Genomic DNA, 13,931 nt, shown 5'->3' with positions numbered 1-13,931 from the left:
TGCACGGGGAGAACATGGAGACTCCACGCAGGAAGATCCCGGGTGTCCTCACCGGGACGCCAACCGGCGACCTTCTAGCTGTGAGGCCACGGTGCTAACCACTGAGACACCTGCAGCCCTCTACAGAAATATTTAGAACAAAAAACACAACTTTGCTGAACATCACAAAAGGGAGAGGGTCCAAACTAGGTCCAGGTTAACATAAGAATCCCGGATCAGAACAGCAGTTTGTTATTAAACAGGCTGAAAATGTTCCTTTGTGGTGAACCACAGCTTTTATTTCTGAGTATGTGGGCTGTAGCAGAGGACAGGAACAGACAAGGACGAGAAGAAATAATGGCCTTCAGCGAGACACATTACATGTTAGCTTAGAATCATGCTGTAAGCAGCACCGGTGGAGAGCAGGACAGGTGAGTGATGTTAGGTAACTCCACGTTACATCACAGTATGTAAAGCTATTTATAGGTATTTATTACTGGAGTAGTGCACAAAGAGCAGCTCAGTCCGATATCTCTGTCCAACACAAGCCATCATAAACAGTTCATAGTGAAACATGAGAGAGAGCCGACTAACTCAGGATTCTGCAGACATGAAGACGACTGACCCGGCTCCCTTCCACAGCAGAACCACGAGCTGCTGGTGCTGAAGGAGCCACGGCGGCTATCAGCCTCACACAGCGCCGGCTGAAACGTCTGGTATCACAGGGAGCAGGATCCAGTCTGAGCCGAGTGCTGTGTTCATTACAGGTGAGCTCTCTTTACCTGCATCACAGCGGCTCTGGTGTTGGAAGAGAGCAGCCTTGATGTCCTGACCGGCTCACATGAGCAAAAACTGTGAAATGCAGAGTCCAGCTTTCTGGATCACAGCTGCTCAGACTCCCATCACCGACCACTGCACAGCTCACTGACTCCCATAGGCGACATAATGTGAACACAAAATGACTTTTTCCGTCTGTGTTTCTGTCTTTATGCATTCATGTCTAATAAAAACTGTGCATCAGCTTTGTTACATAAATCCAGTGAAGGCTTCAGCCTGCGAGCGGCTCTCTGACCCACAGCTACAGCGGCTCTGTTGTGCTTCTTGCTGAAGGTGAATTTATGTTCTTGCTGAAAAATAGCTTTTTAAAAGCGCCTCCTCATTATTATGTCTGTGGTGCATTGCAACAGTTCTGGGCCGGTCCACGGTGCGCCCAGTCCAGCTCAGCTCTGAGCTTTCACACCTGTACATGAACTAATCGCCTTCACAGAAACCATGTCCTGTTGAACTGCTGCTGCTAATAACTTTAACACTGTAGTGAAGATTGCACCAAGTAGCACAGCGCCACCCAGAGGTTCAGACTGGAAGGCTGCACTGGCCGACCCGACCACACTGCTCAGGCCCTCTGTTCAGCCTCCAGCATCTTATTAGCAAACAGCTGAGCATGTTTCTCCGTCCTCTATCAGCTCGGTGGAACCTACGATGTGTCTGAAAGTGAGTCTGATGGCAGCAGCTCAGTGAATGACAGCAGTCAGACTGTACGGACAGCTCAATGAGCTGAAGGAGCTGCAGGTTCAGGTAGCTGCTACGACTCACTCGTTTCACATATGACTCGCTGTGGGAGTCCTCATTAACATAAAAGTGGTCATTAAAGTCATCGTAAACCAGAAGGTATGTGGCCAAGTGAAGCAGCAGCCGCTCACACAGCAGGCTGGATCAGCACCCAACAAACCCTGTCAGGGTCCGCCAGCTTTCAACAAACAAATGTCATCACACAGACATGTCAGCTTCAACAGCGTCCACAGGCCGTCCACACAGGTAGAGGGTGATACCTGTGTGGTTGGGCCACAGACAGTCATAGGAAGGGAATCATGGTGCTGCCGACAGCAGCAGAGACTGTGAGAGAAATGAACGTCTGGTGGCTTCACGTCAGCACAAAGCTGCTTCTGTCAGCTGTATGTGGTCCTGTGGTGTTGGTAGCTCTGGCTATAGCTCCTAGTGTCTGTCGTTCCAACCCAGCGTTACAGCAACACGAGGATCAGTCACAACACCAGCAGCCTGTGTTTCTGATCTCCTGTGTGTCGGTCCAGCAGCAGATCCACCGACAGTCGAGTGCACGTGATTGGAGGCATGTCGTTAACATCTGGTGGTCGTTAGCAAAATAACTGACCAAGACAGAAGTTAAAGGCTGTGGACAGGAGAAGCTTTTTCAGAAAACATTGATGAGGTCCTGACTTCGCTCCTGTTGTTTTCTGTCAGACAGTTGATCTGGTCTGATTAGTGCCAGGTTTTATTTTAGAGTTTTATGTTGTTGGACTTTTTTGGGAACTGTTTCTTCTCACCTGCATCTCTTCTGCTGGATTATTTAAAGGGTTGTTCACCCAAAAGACTAATGGCTGCAGATTAAAATGAGAATGAATAACCTACCAGGTACACCGGTCTCCCTGTAGCTGGGGGCAATAGCTGCCACTCTGCTGCACTCAGGGTTCTTACATCACTACGTATGGTATGTATGGTATATGCATGTTTTTATATCTGATCGTAGTAAAGTCCACGGTGCCGTAGAGAAGCCTGCTGCAGCTGCTCTCTGTGGTATTAATGTGGCTAATGGGCTAAACAGAAGAAGATGGGATGACCTAAAGCACAGTGACACGTTTTATAGTCACTCAGAAATGACCTGAAAATGATGCAATTATCCAGGTAGAAGCTAAATATTTTATATAGGTTAAAAAAAAAGCACAGACAGAAAATCTAGGCCATAAGCCTGAAGCGGATGGAAGCTGCCACTCTGTGTGTTCTGGAGCTCAGACAGAACCTCCTCTCAGTCGTACCTATAAGTCCAATCTGTTTCTTATTCTACTGTTCATTTCACAACACAAAGAGCCGAGGACCGTCCTCAGAATACCAATGCAGCAGGGAAGTGATTTGTTTGCTAGTTTGGGGAAGCCGGGCTTCAAGGCTCTTTGTGAAGAATGAATTAACACACATTGTTGGCTGCCCATTGAGACACACACAGACAGAATGCCCGGCCATTCAGCTCGGTTGAACCATTTCTATTTTTTTTCCTGCTACTTCCTTTGCCTTGTTCTCTGAGCCTCACAGCCCCTTTTACCACCATTGCTACAGTTTGTGGGAGCTGTTGTCTGGTAACAGAGGCAGCGACAGGGCGGATGATGCTTTCCCATCAGGGACCAGCTTCAGAAAGGCAATAACTTTACTGTACTTTAAATAACCGAGAAGCAAACAATGCATATTGAATGCTCAATCATCTTTTGAAAGCAATACTGCAGCTGACTGCCTCCATCACACGGCCAGCAGCAGCGAGTGCCGTTCCTTCATCAGGCTCCATCGCTACAGCATCCTGTCTGTCTTTTTAAAATATTTTTCATGTTCCTAGTTTTCTGGTGCACTAGCTGCAGGAAGCAGATTACTGTGCAGTACTTTGCCCTAAATATTGCCTTCACCCCTCTGGAGACCAGCATCCAGGAGATCTGGAAGTCTGTCAAAACGCTTACAGGGTCCCCAGGCGCTTTGACCTACTTGTTCTTGTTGCAAGGCAAACTGTAGAAACATACAGACACACACAGTATTTCACTCGTGTAAAGCACCCAACCATCACCACAAATCCTCACCAAGAAGAGCGACGTGATGCTATTCTGCCAACAGTGGGTTCATACAAATGAAGCTAAATGAGTGTGTGCACAGCATGCAGCAGATTACCAACCCAGCCTCCCGTCAGCAGCAGCACCAGGCGGCTCTTCCTCTGGGAGCCACATTTATAAAATCATGAATCAAAACATGAATATTGAATAAATAACAACAATGATGCAGAGATGTGCAAAATCACATCGGCTTTGGTTTCCCTGCTGCTGCAGCAGGTAAGAGCTGCTCAGACTGTAGAATCCAGAGCGTTCTGCCATTCTGGTGCCGGTGGCATCTGGCAAAACCAACACTAATTAAAAACACCTTCAGATGCTGATTTTGTGATAAATGCAGTTTTTTTAAACAGCAGATTATTGGAGCACAGATAGAAGTGTGTAAAAGGTGAGTTCAGGTAATACCTGCAGCCTCTTCCTCCTCCACACCCAGACTCACTTACAAATCCCTGTGATTGGGGACAAACTTTAAAGGTCAAAATTCAAACTTTGAAAGGCCACAGCAGCTGCACCCGCGGGGCTCATGTTGATGAAGCTGGGAGGGATGATGCATCGCTGTACAGACTGGCTGAGGACAGCTCTGCATTATAAAGAAAAGCACAAACACGAGCAACATATCAGCCTTTTCATTAGTCAGATGATGGAAATACAGCACTTGCTCTAATTAGAGTGTGTCCCCAGAATGGATGCAGATTGTAAGACAATCACTTAGACTCCTAAAGAGGCTTAAATATTTCTAGGACACATCATTCTTGAAGTGCGGCAGAAAAGCGCAGCAGAGCGAGAAGCTTCCAGAATGAGATTGATGGCTTCAGAGGGCTTATTTCACTTCATCATGTCCGGGCTGACGAGCACGGCTTACTTAAGTCAACGTTGCGTTCTTGCCATTAATCAATACAGTAGATGATGCAGGCGCTGCTGGAGGTTTACAGCTGGTACAGTGAGGCGCCTCAAGTCTCACATTGTTTTCCAATTACTGAGATGTCACATGACGCACAGCCACAATCCATTATTTAGCAAAGGTTAGGCGCAAGTTTGCCGGATTACTCCAGTAGCTTAGCATTTCTTCTAAATGTCACACCTTTCAAAAGGAGGAGAAGTAGTCCTTAATGGTTCCTCAGGGGCCATCGTTCACTGTCACAAACCTGAAGTCATGGCGTCCCACGTGTTGGGAGGTGATGCTGTGCTGGTTTTAGTTGGTGGCTCCTCATCCTGCACATTACAGGCAGACTGTCCTTCTCATGCTGCTGTCTGCTGGAGGCTGTCCATCCCTCTCTGGTACATGCCCCTGGCTGCTTGTTACCCTGAGGATGGGGCTGGTCCTGCCCTCAGAGCAGATACTCCTTCAGTCCCACAGAAACACTCTCAGATGTCTGACAGACAATTAGCAGCATGATTAATAAGAGCAAGAGCAGAGGAATCAGGGCATTTGCTGTGAGGGGGAAGGATGGGAGTTAAAGAGGGGCAGCAGAAAGGTGAGAGAGGGGAGGGAGAGGAGGGAGAGAGGAGAGAGAGGAGAGAGAGAGGAGGGAGAGAGAGGAGAGAGAGAGAGGAGGGAGAGAGGAGGGAGAGAGAGGAGAGAGAGAGAGGAGGGAGAGAGGAGAGAGAGGAGGGAGAGAGGAGGGAGAGAGGAGAGAGAGAGAGGAGGGAGAGGAGGAAGAGCGACGGGAGGAGAGGGAGCAGAGGGAGGAGGGTTTATAGTCTAAATAAGCTGCTCTCTCTTCTCCCACATCTCAGTCTGTGAGCAGCGGAGACACAGCGAGCTGTGCTGGCGCATCCCCGGCATGTCCACCTGGAAGCCCCGGTCCTCCACTCCGGGATGCAGCGTCGGTGTGTGAACGGAGCGATCTGCAGCACAGACCGTCTGAAATCTGTCTTGACGGGATCGTCGGCGCTGGAGGCAGCGGAGGAGGAGGCGACACCAGGGCAGTGATGCTGAGCTGCTCCAGTCTGCAGTTAAGGTCTGAACCCTTTTTTCTCCTCGCCTTTGAGCTGTCAGTCTAGTGAAACACGACAGACAGGACATGGTTTTGCTGAGGGCTGTTCATGCCGTGTTTCTGACATCACGGTGCTGATTGAACTACAGACTCCAGATACAACAGAGATGAGTTTGCCAAAGCCTCCAGGGCTCTATCTGGCTCAACCACAAACTACTTTCATGCTGATAAAAGTCATTTACAGAATTGAGAGTCATGCATCCTGGGATCAGGCTGCAGATATGTTAATATGTTGTTTCATCATTCTTTTACTGAAGAAGAACTCGACTCTACCCAGCACATGGTAGTCTTTTAATTAGACTTTGGATGATCTTCAGGAGGTCTTTGTGGCATTTTGCTGCCAGCTAGTCTAGAACAAACTATTCCTTTATCAGAATACTGACAGTAATGAAGATGCAGGTGAATATGTGAGCATCACATCCTGCTGCTGGAAGCCTGACCTGTACACAAACCTTAAAGTGATGAAGATAGAATACAACAGGGCTGGATTACCTCATCAGCAACTAACGCGTTGAACGCAGTGAACAGGAATAAGGACAATGATCAAAAGTATTCTTAGGAAATGAGTGAACCAGGTAGAGATGTCCCAGCATGGGGGCAGCGTAGCCATGGTGCTTCAGCCTGTAGGTCAGTGCAGGGCTGATGAGCTGCTGTCCAAACTATGCCCACATCCAGCTCAAGGTGGATTCAGACGTCACAAACAGCATCAATGCTGCTGTCTTAATTCTTATTTTTGCAAAGTTGAGTCCAGCTTAAGCCATGTTAGCTTAAAGCATCTCCACAGAGAGAAAGAAGCCATGGCTGAGCTCTGATTGGTTCTTGAAAAGCTTCTTGAGTCGTTTTTTTTTGTGTCACAAGAAGCCGTGAAAGTGGCAGAAAAACAGTGTTCCTGCAGAGTGACTGGAAGCTTCTGTTTCCTCATTAAAATGTGTTAATTGCAAATGTGCAGATGTTGTTCACGCTGCACAACGTGAGAGGCTCTTTGTTCTGCAGGTTACTCATGTCAAAGGAAGAACCCGGTCTGAGTGTGGACCAGAGAACCTGTTTGAGCCACAGTGGAGGGATCTGCAGCAAACTTCTAGATTTGCAGCTGCTGGACTGATCATTAACAAACGTTTCTTGTTGGGAATTCGTCAGCGAGCTGTTTCACTGAGCGTTTGAAATCCTTCCCAACAGCGTTTTTCTGCATCAGGAGGCTCGACACCAGCTCAGGACATTGAAGAGCAGCTCCCCGTTTGAACCGCTGGTGCAGGCTGGACAGTGTTTTGTTGTGTTTTTGTCAATCTGCATGCTCGGCTGTCCTCTTGATGTGCGTTACAAAAAAGCCCCTTTGAGTCAGATTGTTGAAGGTTGTTTTTGCCCACTTGAAAGCTGGTTCAGATCAGAGGCAAATTCTCACTTGGAGCAGAGGGAATGCTGCATGAGCAGATCAATACACGGAGCAGGTCCTCGCCAAACCGCCACTATGGTCCTATGAAGCAGGATGCTGACTCCTCTGAAGCTCCCACTGAACTGAACTCTTTCATGAGCTATAGAGGGAGTGTGGACGGCAGTAACAGGAGGATTACTGCTGCCTGTGGGAGTGTTTTCTGTGTAATGACTGGCTGAGAGAGTTTTATTTTATTTGTAACATCTGGTCCATGGAGAAGAAAGAAACCAGTGGCTGTGACATCCTCACTTAGGACTGCGTGACATTTGGAAAAAGTTGACATAGATATATACATATATATATATTAGTACCAGCTGACTGAGTAAGTCTGTTTGTGGTGCTGATTTAAATGGTCAGACAGTTTAGTTGTGGGCGGCTGTGGCGGGTTGGTGGTTCCATCCCCTCCACAGTCCAGGTGTCTATGGGCAAGACTCTGAACCTGAAGTCTCTCCCAGTGGCAGCAGCAGCTTGCAGCAGCTCTGTTGGTGCATGAATGTGTGTGAATGGGTGAATGAGAAACACTGTGGAGCTCTTTGGATCATAGAAGTGCAGACCGTTCACCATTGAGCTGTGTTGTCTTGTGTCGTCGTGGCACCACTTGCAGGTCACTGACGTTAGAGGAGCTGCTGATGCTCAGCACCATGCATTCAGATAAAACTGCATTTCTTCTTGCCACCAGTTCTTTGCTGTGCACACGTGGAACCTGGATGTCAACAAAAACTAAATAAAATCAGTGAATCAAGAAGAAATCAGGTTGAAGCATGTTCTATCTGTCTCTTGTAGATCAGTCTTGGAAAGACTTCATGGGCAGGTTCTCTTTTGTACGAGGGTCCAGCGGACTCATGCTGCCTTGCTTTCTGTTGCATTTCCTGCAGAATGATTACTGTGTACATTGCATGGCTGAAATCATCAAGTGTCATCCTGATGACATGCATGTGCTATCAGGCAAAGGATCAGACTCTGGGAACAGAGGGATGAAGCAGACCTTCAGCTGATGTATTTTAAACCCTGGCAGCAGTGGAGATGGCACTGACAGCCACTGTGGTCCTGAATGTCTTTGGTTATCCTCAGACTTTCCCTTCAGGTTCACGTTTGTTCATTTTAAACACCCTTTCTTTATCTGGAGCCATCATCAGGTCAAATACTTTAGTTTATGACCAAATACCACCAAAGCTACGGCCAGCTTTAAGACGCTAAACTTAGACGGTGGTCACGGTCAGAACGCTGTGCTTTACGTCTGTGCTCTTTACATGCAGCTCTAAGGCGACGTGATTCAGTTTGAGCAGCAGGTCTATGAGTTAGAGAAGCCATCAAGAATTCATGCTTATTAATAATCTTTTATTGTTTGCATTGTTTCTGAGGGGCTGCAGAGTGATGCTGCCTAACGGGCCAGAGAAGGTTCAGCATGTCCCACAGTCCGGTCCTGATCCCATCACTGATAAATGACAGCACATCTGAACAACCGTTCATCTGATCTGCTTCATGCTGAGCAGGAGTCCTGCTGAGAGCAGGTCCACTTTGAACCTCATGTGGATGATTTGGCTCAGAGTTGTTTCTGGAAGCCTTTCCCAGCAGCATCTTCAGCTGGTGTCTGTTGTCAGGTTCTGCTGCCTGAGTACAAACATCCGTCCAGCTCTTGGGAAAAGGAAGAAATAATTTGGTGACGGTAACGCCGGGGTCAGGAGAAGTAATATAAGAGAAAACTGGCCGTGGTTATGATCAGGGTAGGGCTTTCACTTAACCAGAACCCACTCCAGAGCCGATCAGCGCCGAGCCTGGTTCCTGACACCAAACACACGACCGGCTGTGCAGGCAGCAGCAGCAGCAGCAGCAGCAGCAGCAGCAGAGAAAATGTGACATGTCTGTGGACATGAATGCACTTTGTGTTGGCTGCTTATCATCGAGTGACTTTCATCTGATAAATAATTATTCTCATATTACTCAGGTTTGTGCTGCACGTTCTGCATGTAGGGAAACAAATGCATCCAGCCTGACTGTGACTCAGCTTCATCTAATGCCAGAGACACACAGACACACAGCGTCCCACACAGATTCCTGGTGAGCTAATAAGATTCACACTTAAAGTGAGACAGACTTTGGACGTCTGCCTGAAACGTGTGCAGAAACTGATGAACGTGTTCCTCAAGAAGCGAGGAGTGAGTTTTACACACATTCAGGCAGGAGATGGTGAAAACACCTGCTGGGTTTGGACAGGACAAGTTGTGAGACAAACCTCAGTAGCTGCCAGACACGACAGTCGTGAGATCTTTAAGTAAGTTCAGCCAGTGTATAAATTACAGTCATGACCCGATGACCCGACACTGAATGTAAAACCTTCTTCTATGTCAGATATCAAGGCTGTTGGATTGTCCAGACGGAGGTCCAGATACGAGGAGGGCTTGATGCTGGAAGGCTCATTAGTTGTTCATTATTGTTCATAGTTGTTATAATAACTAGTGTGTTGTTAGAACACGACGCATCGCTGGACTTCAGACTAACTGACCGGTTTGTGCACGTTCTGGACACTTCCACCCCGGGGCAGCGCTCTGACGGGGTGGAAGTGTCCAGAACACACAGGCAGTACTTGGCTGCTGATGCTAGTTTAGTTAGCGCTCACACTTCTGTTTCCTCCATCGGTGGCGGCGGGGGAGTGGCAGATACGCTCCACCGTTACCATCCATGTTTACTTCCATAAACACTGAGCACGCTCGCTGCGTGTGACGTCGTCGTGTCCTCTTGTGCGCATGCGGGACACTTTTGGCTCGTATGAAGTTCACACAGCAGATCACATACAAGTCGCATTGAAGTGGAAACGTGAAGGAAGTCACAAAGAAATCCTCATTGAGCATCAAGTCCTGCAGTGTGAACGTAGCCAATCTGTGGGATTGTTCAGTCAGATAATACGCCGTCATCCTGATTGGTGACATTAAATGTCATGTCGGAGTCACAATCCAAGGCTGTCGCTATGTTAAGGCTGTTTTTATGGGTTCTGTTGGGTTTTCCTACAAACCTGTTGGATAGCAGGTTTAGGATTGTTAAGGGTCGATTATCCAGTCATGACTGCATTATAGTAAACTATAATATGTGGTAAATAAAGACAAAGCTGAACACGGCCAGAACCGGCCCAGACCTCTAAGGCTGGTAACACTGGGCCGTGTTCTGACAAGCTGCCGTAGTAGCACATGTATGTGCATCACGGTGCGGTACCAGCAGGTCAGAACAGAAGCTTTGCCAGTACTAGTATGTGTCATGAGTCCAGCTGGATTAAAGTTCTAACCAAACAGCGGATCAACAGCTGATCATGTCTGGATTCATGAAGGTTCATGAGCTAAAGTTTCTCCCTCAGACAGCCTCACAATGTCCCACTGAAGCTTCAGTTTTTCAAAGGCTTCGCAGGGTTCCCTCCGTCCACACCATCCCCCCCTCAGTGTGCTCCTCACACACCTGACTCATACACTCACACACCGATATGATGTCGTGGTATAAACACAGTATCCTGCTCAGGTTCTATTGAGGACAGCTGATTGGCTTGTTGTGGCTTGTGTGGTTGCACATGTCCGACTGATGATGCCAATTAGGAACGATATAACTGCAGCACATCTCACACCTGATCAGACTCTGCTGTCTGCTCTGGAACATTATATATAAATAAACATCCTTACTTACTTACTGTATCTGTTTCCACACATCTGAAAGCTTAAGGACAGCGTAGGAGTCATGTTTGCTGTAGACTGCACACTCATGAAGATTCACTCATAGTTTAACTCCACTGTCTTTGAAGGACAAAGTTTTGCACTGTGGACCAAGAAAAACATGCACGAGAGTTTACATGGATGACCCGCACGCTGCTGTGAATATTACAGAAATAGAGCAATTAGCCATTGAGCAGCTTAATGAAGTGTAAAGACACAGAGTGGAGCTTCCACACCACTCAGACGGTTAAATATCTCCAAGTCTATGGGACAGATGAACATGAAGGTCTCACAGAGGGTGAAGCTGCCCGACTGGTCCTCCTGTGACATTTGTTGTTCAGGCTGAAATGTCTCAACAGCTATCGGATGGATTGCTGTGACATTTGGCACAGACATTCCTGACCCACTAAAGGCCAATTCCTGGTTCCTGCGTCCCCGTGCACGGACCGATGTGCACTTTGACAGCAGATGTGCACATGGTTCTGTGGTCATATGAGACTGCGGGTCGCATCGGCCTCTGACCAAACAGAGACCAGGACTCCTGTGGACGGCAGGGTGCAGATCAGACTGCAGCACTGTGGGTCAGGGTTATATCATATCACTATTCTGAAGGTGTCAAAGGCAATGAACCAACATTTCACAGGACAGAAGAACTTCCTGCTGTGTTTGGGCACCGCTGATGGAAATCTTCTGCAAATCAAAGCACCTCAAAACAAGTCCAGCACAGAACAGCCGTGACGCGATGATCCGACACTGAATGTAAAACCTTCTGTTGTGTCGGATATCAAGGCTGTGGGATTGTCCAGACGGAGGTCCAGATACGAGGAGGGCTTGATGCTGGAAGGCTCATTAGTTGTTAACTTTCAGTGGTTGTAAAACTCAGAGTGTCTCAGATCAGCCTTCAAACGGGGCTTCCTGCATGAGGGTTCATATCTCAAACAAAAGCAGCAAAGTGTTGATGGACTGTGAAGGAGATAGACTCGGTCCTCCCTCAGCTCAGTGGGACGGCGCCTGAGACAGCAGAGAGAGAGAGAGCAGCAGTTTGTTTCTTCATCTGATTCAGTCATTCTGATTAAGATTGGACGACTTAAAACTTACTTCTAAAGTTTCTCCCCCCGGGACACACACTCTGAGGAACTAGTAAACAAGCTGATGTGTGTGTGTGTGTGTGTGTGTGTGTGTGTGTGTGTGTGTAATCAGGATGAGTGGTGTGATGTATATAAGGCTGTGTGTTGTCATGGGGTCCTGATTGGACTGGCAGTATTTTTCCTGGGTTCTGACGGTGGTTCTGCCTCTGTGGGACTGAGCAGAACCTCCACTGATTCATTCACATTCACCAGGAGGCTCGTACTCATACGTCTTTACTATCATTTGACTTTTTCGATTGCTTCGAAGCTCTGCGTTGAAGTCTGTTCTTTGTGTTGATCCCATCAGTCTCATGTCAGCTTCAGTGTGTCAGTGCCGACCCGTAGCGACCGTCCATCACACACAGTCCCTCTGTTGATCCGTTTGGTTCTGAACAAACCCGACTGCACTGAGGTCCGGTCTGTGAACGCAGCGTTTCTTTGTTCTGATGTAGACACAGGAACAGTCTGATGTCACTTCAAGGCGAAATGAGAAGCTGCTTCATTAGCTGCTCACAGACTTGTTGTTTCTCACTTTGATGGTGAGAATAATTGGATTAAGCTAATTACATGCCCAGCAGAATATTACATTATGTGATTTCTGATGAACTGATTGTGGTTTGCCTTCGGCTGCTGATCTGAATGCTGTCATAAGAATGCTGCAGTTGGTCATGTAAGCATCTCAACGTAATTATTGCTTGATTATGGTCATATTTAAAAAACTGATACGGCGATAAGCCGTGACTGTTGATGAATGCTGATTGCCTCGGAGGAAACGAGCACATAACTGTTTACTCTGTCAACAGAGTCAGGATGCAAAACAGCAAGAAAACGGAAGTATTAACTGAAGTAACAGTTTGATTAAATTATTCTCAAAGTAATTAGATTAACGTGTGCCTGTGATTAAACCGGCCAATCAGGGAAGGTGTAGAATCGGTGTCCATGGTGATTTTCAGGAGGTGTATTGGTTTATTTTCTCTTTCAGGATGGTAGAGTGATGCAAGCTCCAAGTAATTCTTCTGCTTTCAGGTTTCAACGAAGTCGAAATGAAATGATTAAAGAAGTCCCACAAAGAATGTGTTTAATGTAGTGAGACATGTATGAAGAGCATCAGGGGGCTTCGGTTCAGCTCCTCTGTTCCTCAGCTGGGTTTCATTTGTTCTCCTGGTTTTCCACCACAGTGCTGTTCAGTTTCTTTCTGTCTGCCGTGGAGATGAAATGTAAATGCACATCTCATTCAAATCCCTGGAACACTGTGTTTATTAAGGCTGCATGTCAAAGGTGTAAATATATTATTATATAGAGACGCTACATGCTGTGGTTTTCTCTCTGCGAGGCGTGACACGTACCGCTGCTCTGTTTGTGATCATGTCCACTGACAGAACCCAGCAGCAGATCTCGTACCATCTACTTCAGGATTATTTAATTATCAGTACTGATTAAGTGGAACACCAGTAAGATGTGTACTATGATGATGGCTGATGTGGAATCTGCCTCCATTAAAGCAGAGAAAACATGGACGTCTTCAGCAGATAGATTTGTTTTTTCCTTTCTATCATCTTCTGGCTGTAATCACGCTCCAGACTGATAGTTGGCAGAACATTCCTGGAAGTGGAGGCCGGCAGAAGCCCGATGAGGTACAACACAGCAACGTGTTTCCTTTTTCAAAAGTGGACAAAAATCCCAGTCCAGGAGCTGCCAGGCTGGTAATCCTTATTAATGAAGGTTTCTGCAAGAAAACACATTATTCTCTCCCTGGTCTGCTTAGCAGGGAATCTGCAGCTAAAACCAGCAGTAACAGGAACACGCTAGATGCTAAAGTCCTGTTTAGCATTGATCTAGAATGCTCAGTTGTGTAGTAGTATTATGGTATGTTCACACTACCAGCTACGAATCAGCCAATCAGGGCCAGCTGCACTGTTGCTAAGTTGCCGGTGAAGTGTTGCTCAAGACCGAACTATAAAAAGGGTTTCTTCAAACGCTGTGGGAACGGGTTAATGTGTGTTGTCCTCCTCAGACAGAAGACAGCAGGAGCCTGTGGAGCCAGAAACAGGAAG

The 13,931-nt window shown here is 47.2% G+C and overlaps 1 protein-coding gene across 1 annotated transcript in view; it reads left to right on the top strand.

Moving 5' to 3' along the window:
- Positions 1-2,470: 2,470 nt before the first annotated feature.
- LOC103357895 (galactosylgalactosylxylosylprotein 3-beta-glucuronosyltransferase 1-like) overlaps positions 2,471-13,931 on the top strand; it is a 32,611-nt gene continuing 21,150 nt past the window's right edge. Inside the window, exons 1-2 of the mRNA XM_008282646.1 lie at positions 2,471-2,482; positions 3,103-3,105. The gene's annotated coding sequence lies outside the window, so the exon portion shown is untranslated. The remainder of the gene's footprint in view (positions 2,483-3,102; positions 3,106-13,931) is intronic.

This window comes from Stegastes partitus, unplaced genomic scaffold (genome assembly GCF_000690725.1).
Source record: "Stegastes partitus isolate 25-593 unplaced genomic scaffold, Stegastes_partitus-1.0.2 Scaffold280, whole genome shotgun sequence".
Classification (NCBI taxonomy): Eukaryota; Metazoa; Chordata; class Actinopteri; family Pomacentridae; genus Stegastes; species Stegastes partitus.
Note: the sequence above shows the minus strand (reverse complement) of the source record. Positions and strands in the feature narration are given on the sequence as shown.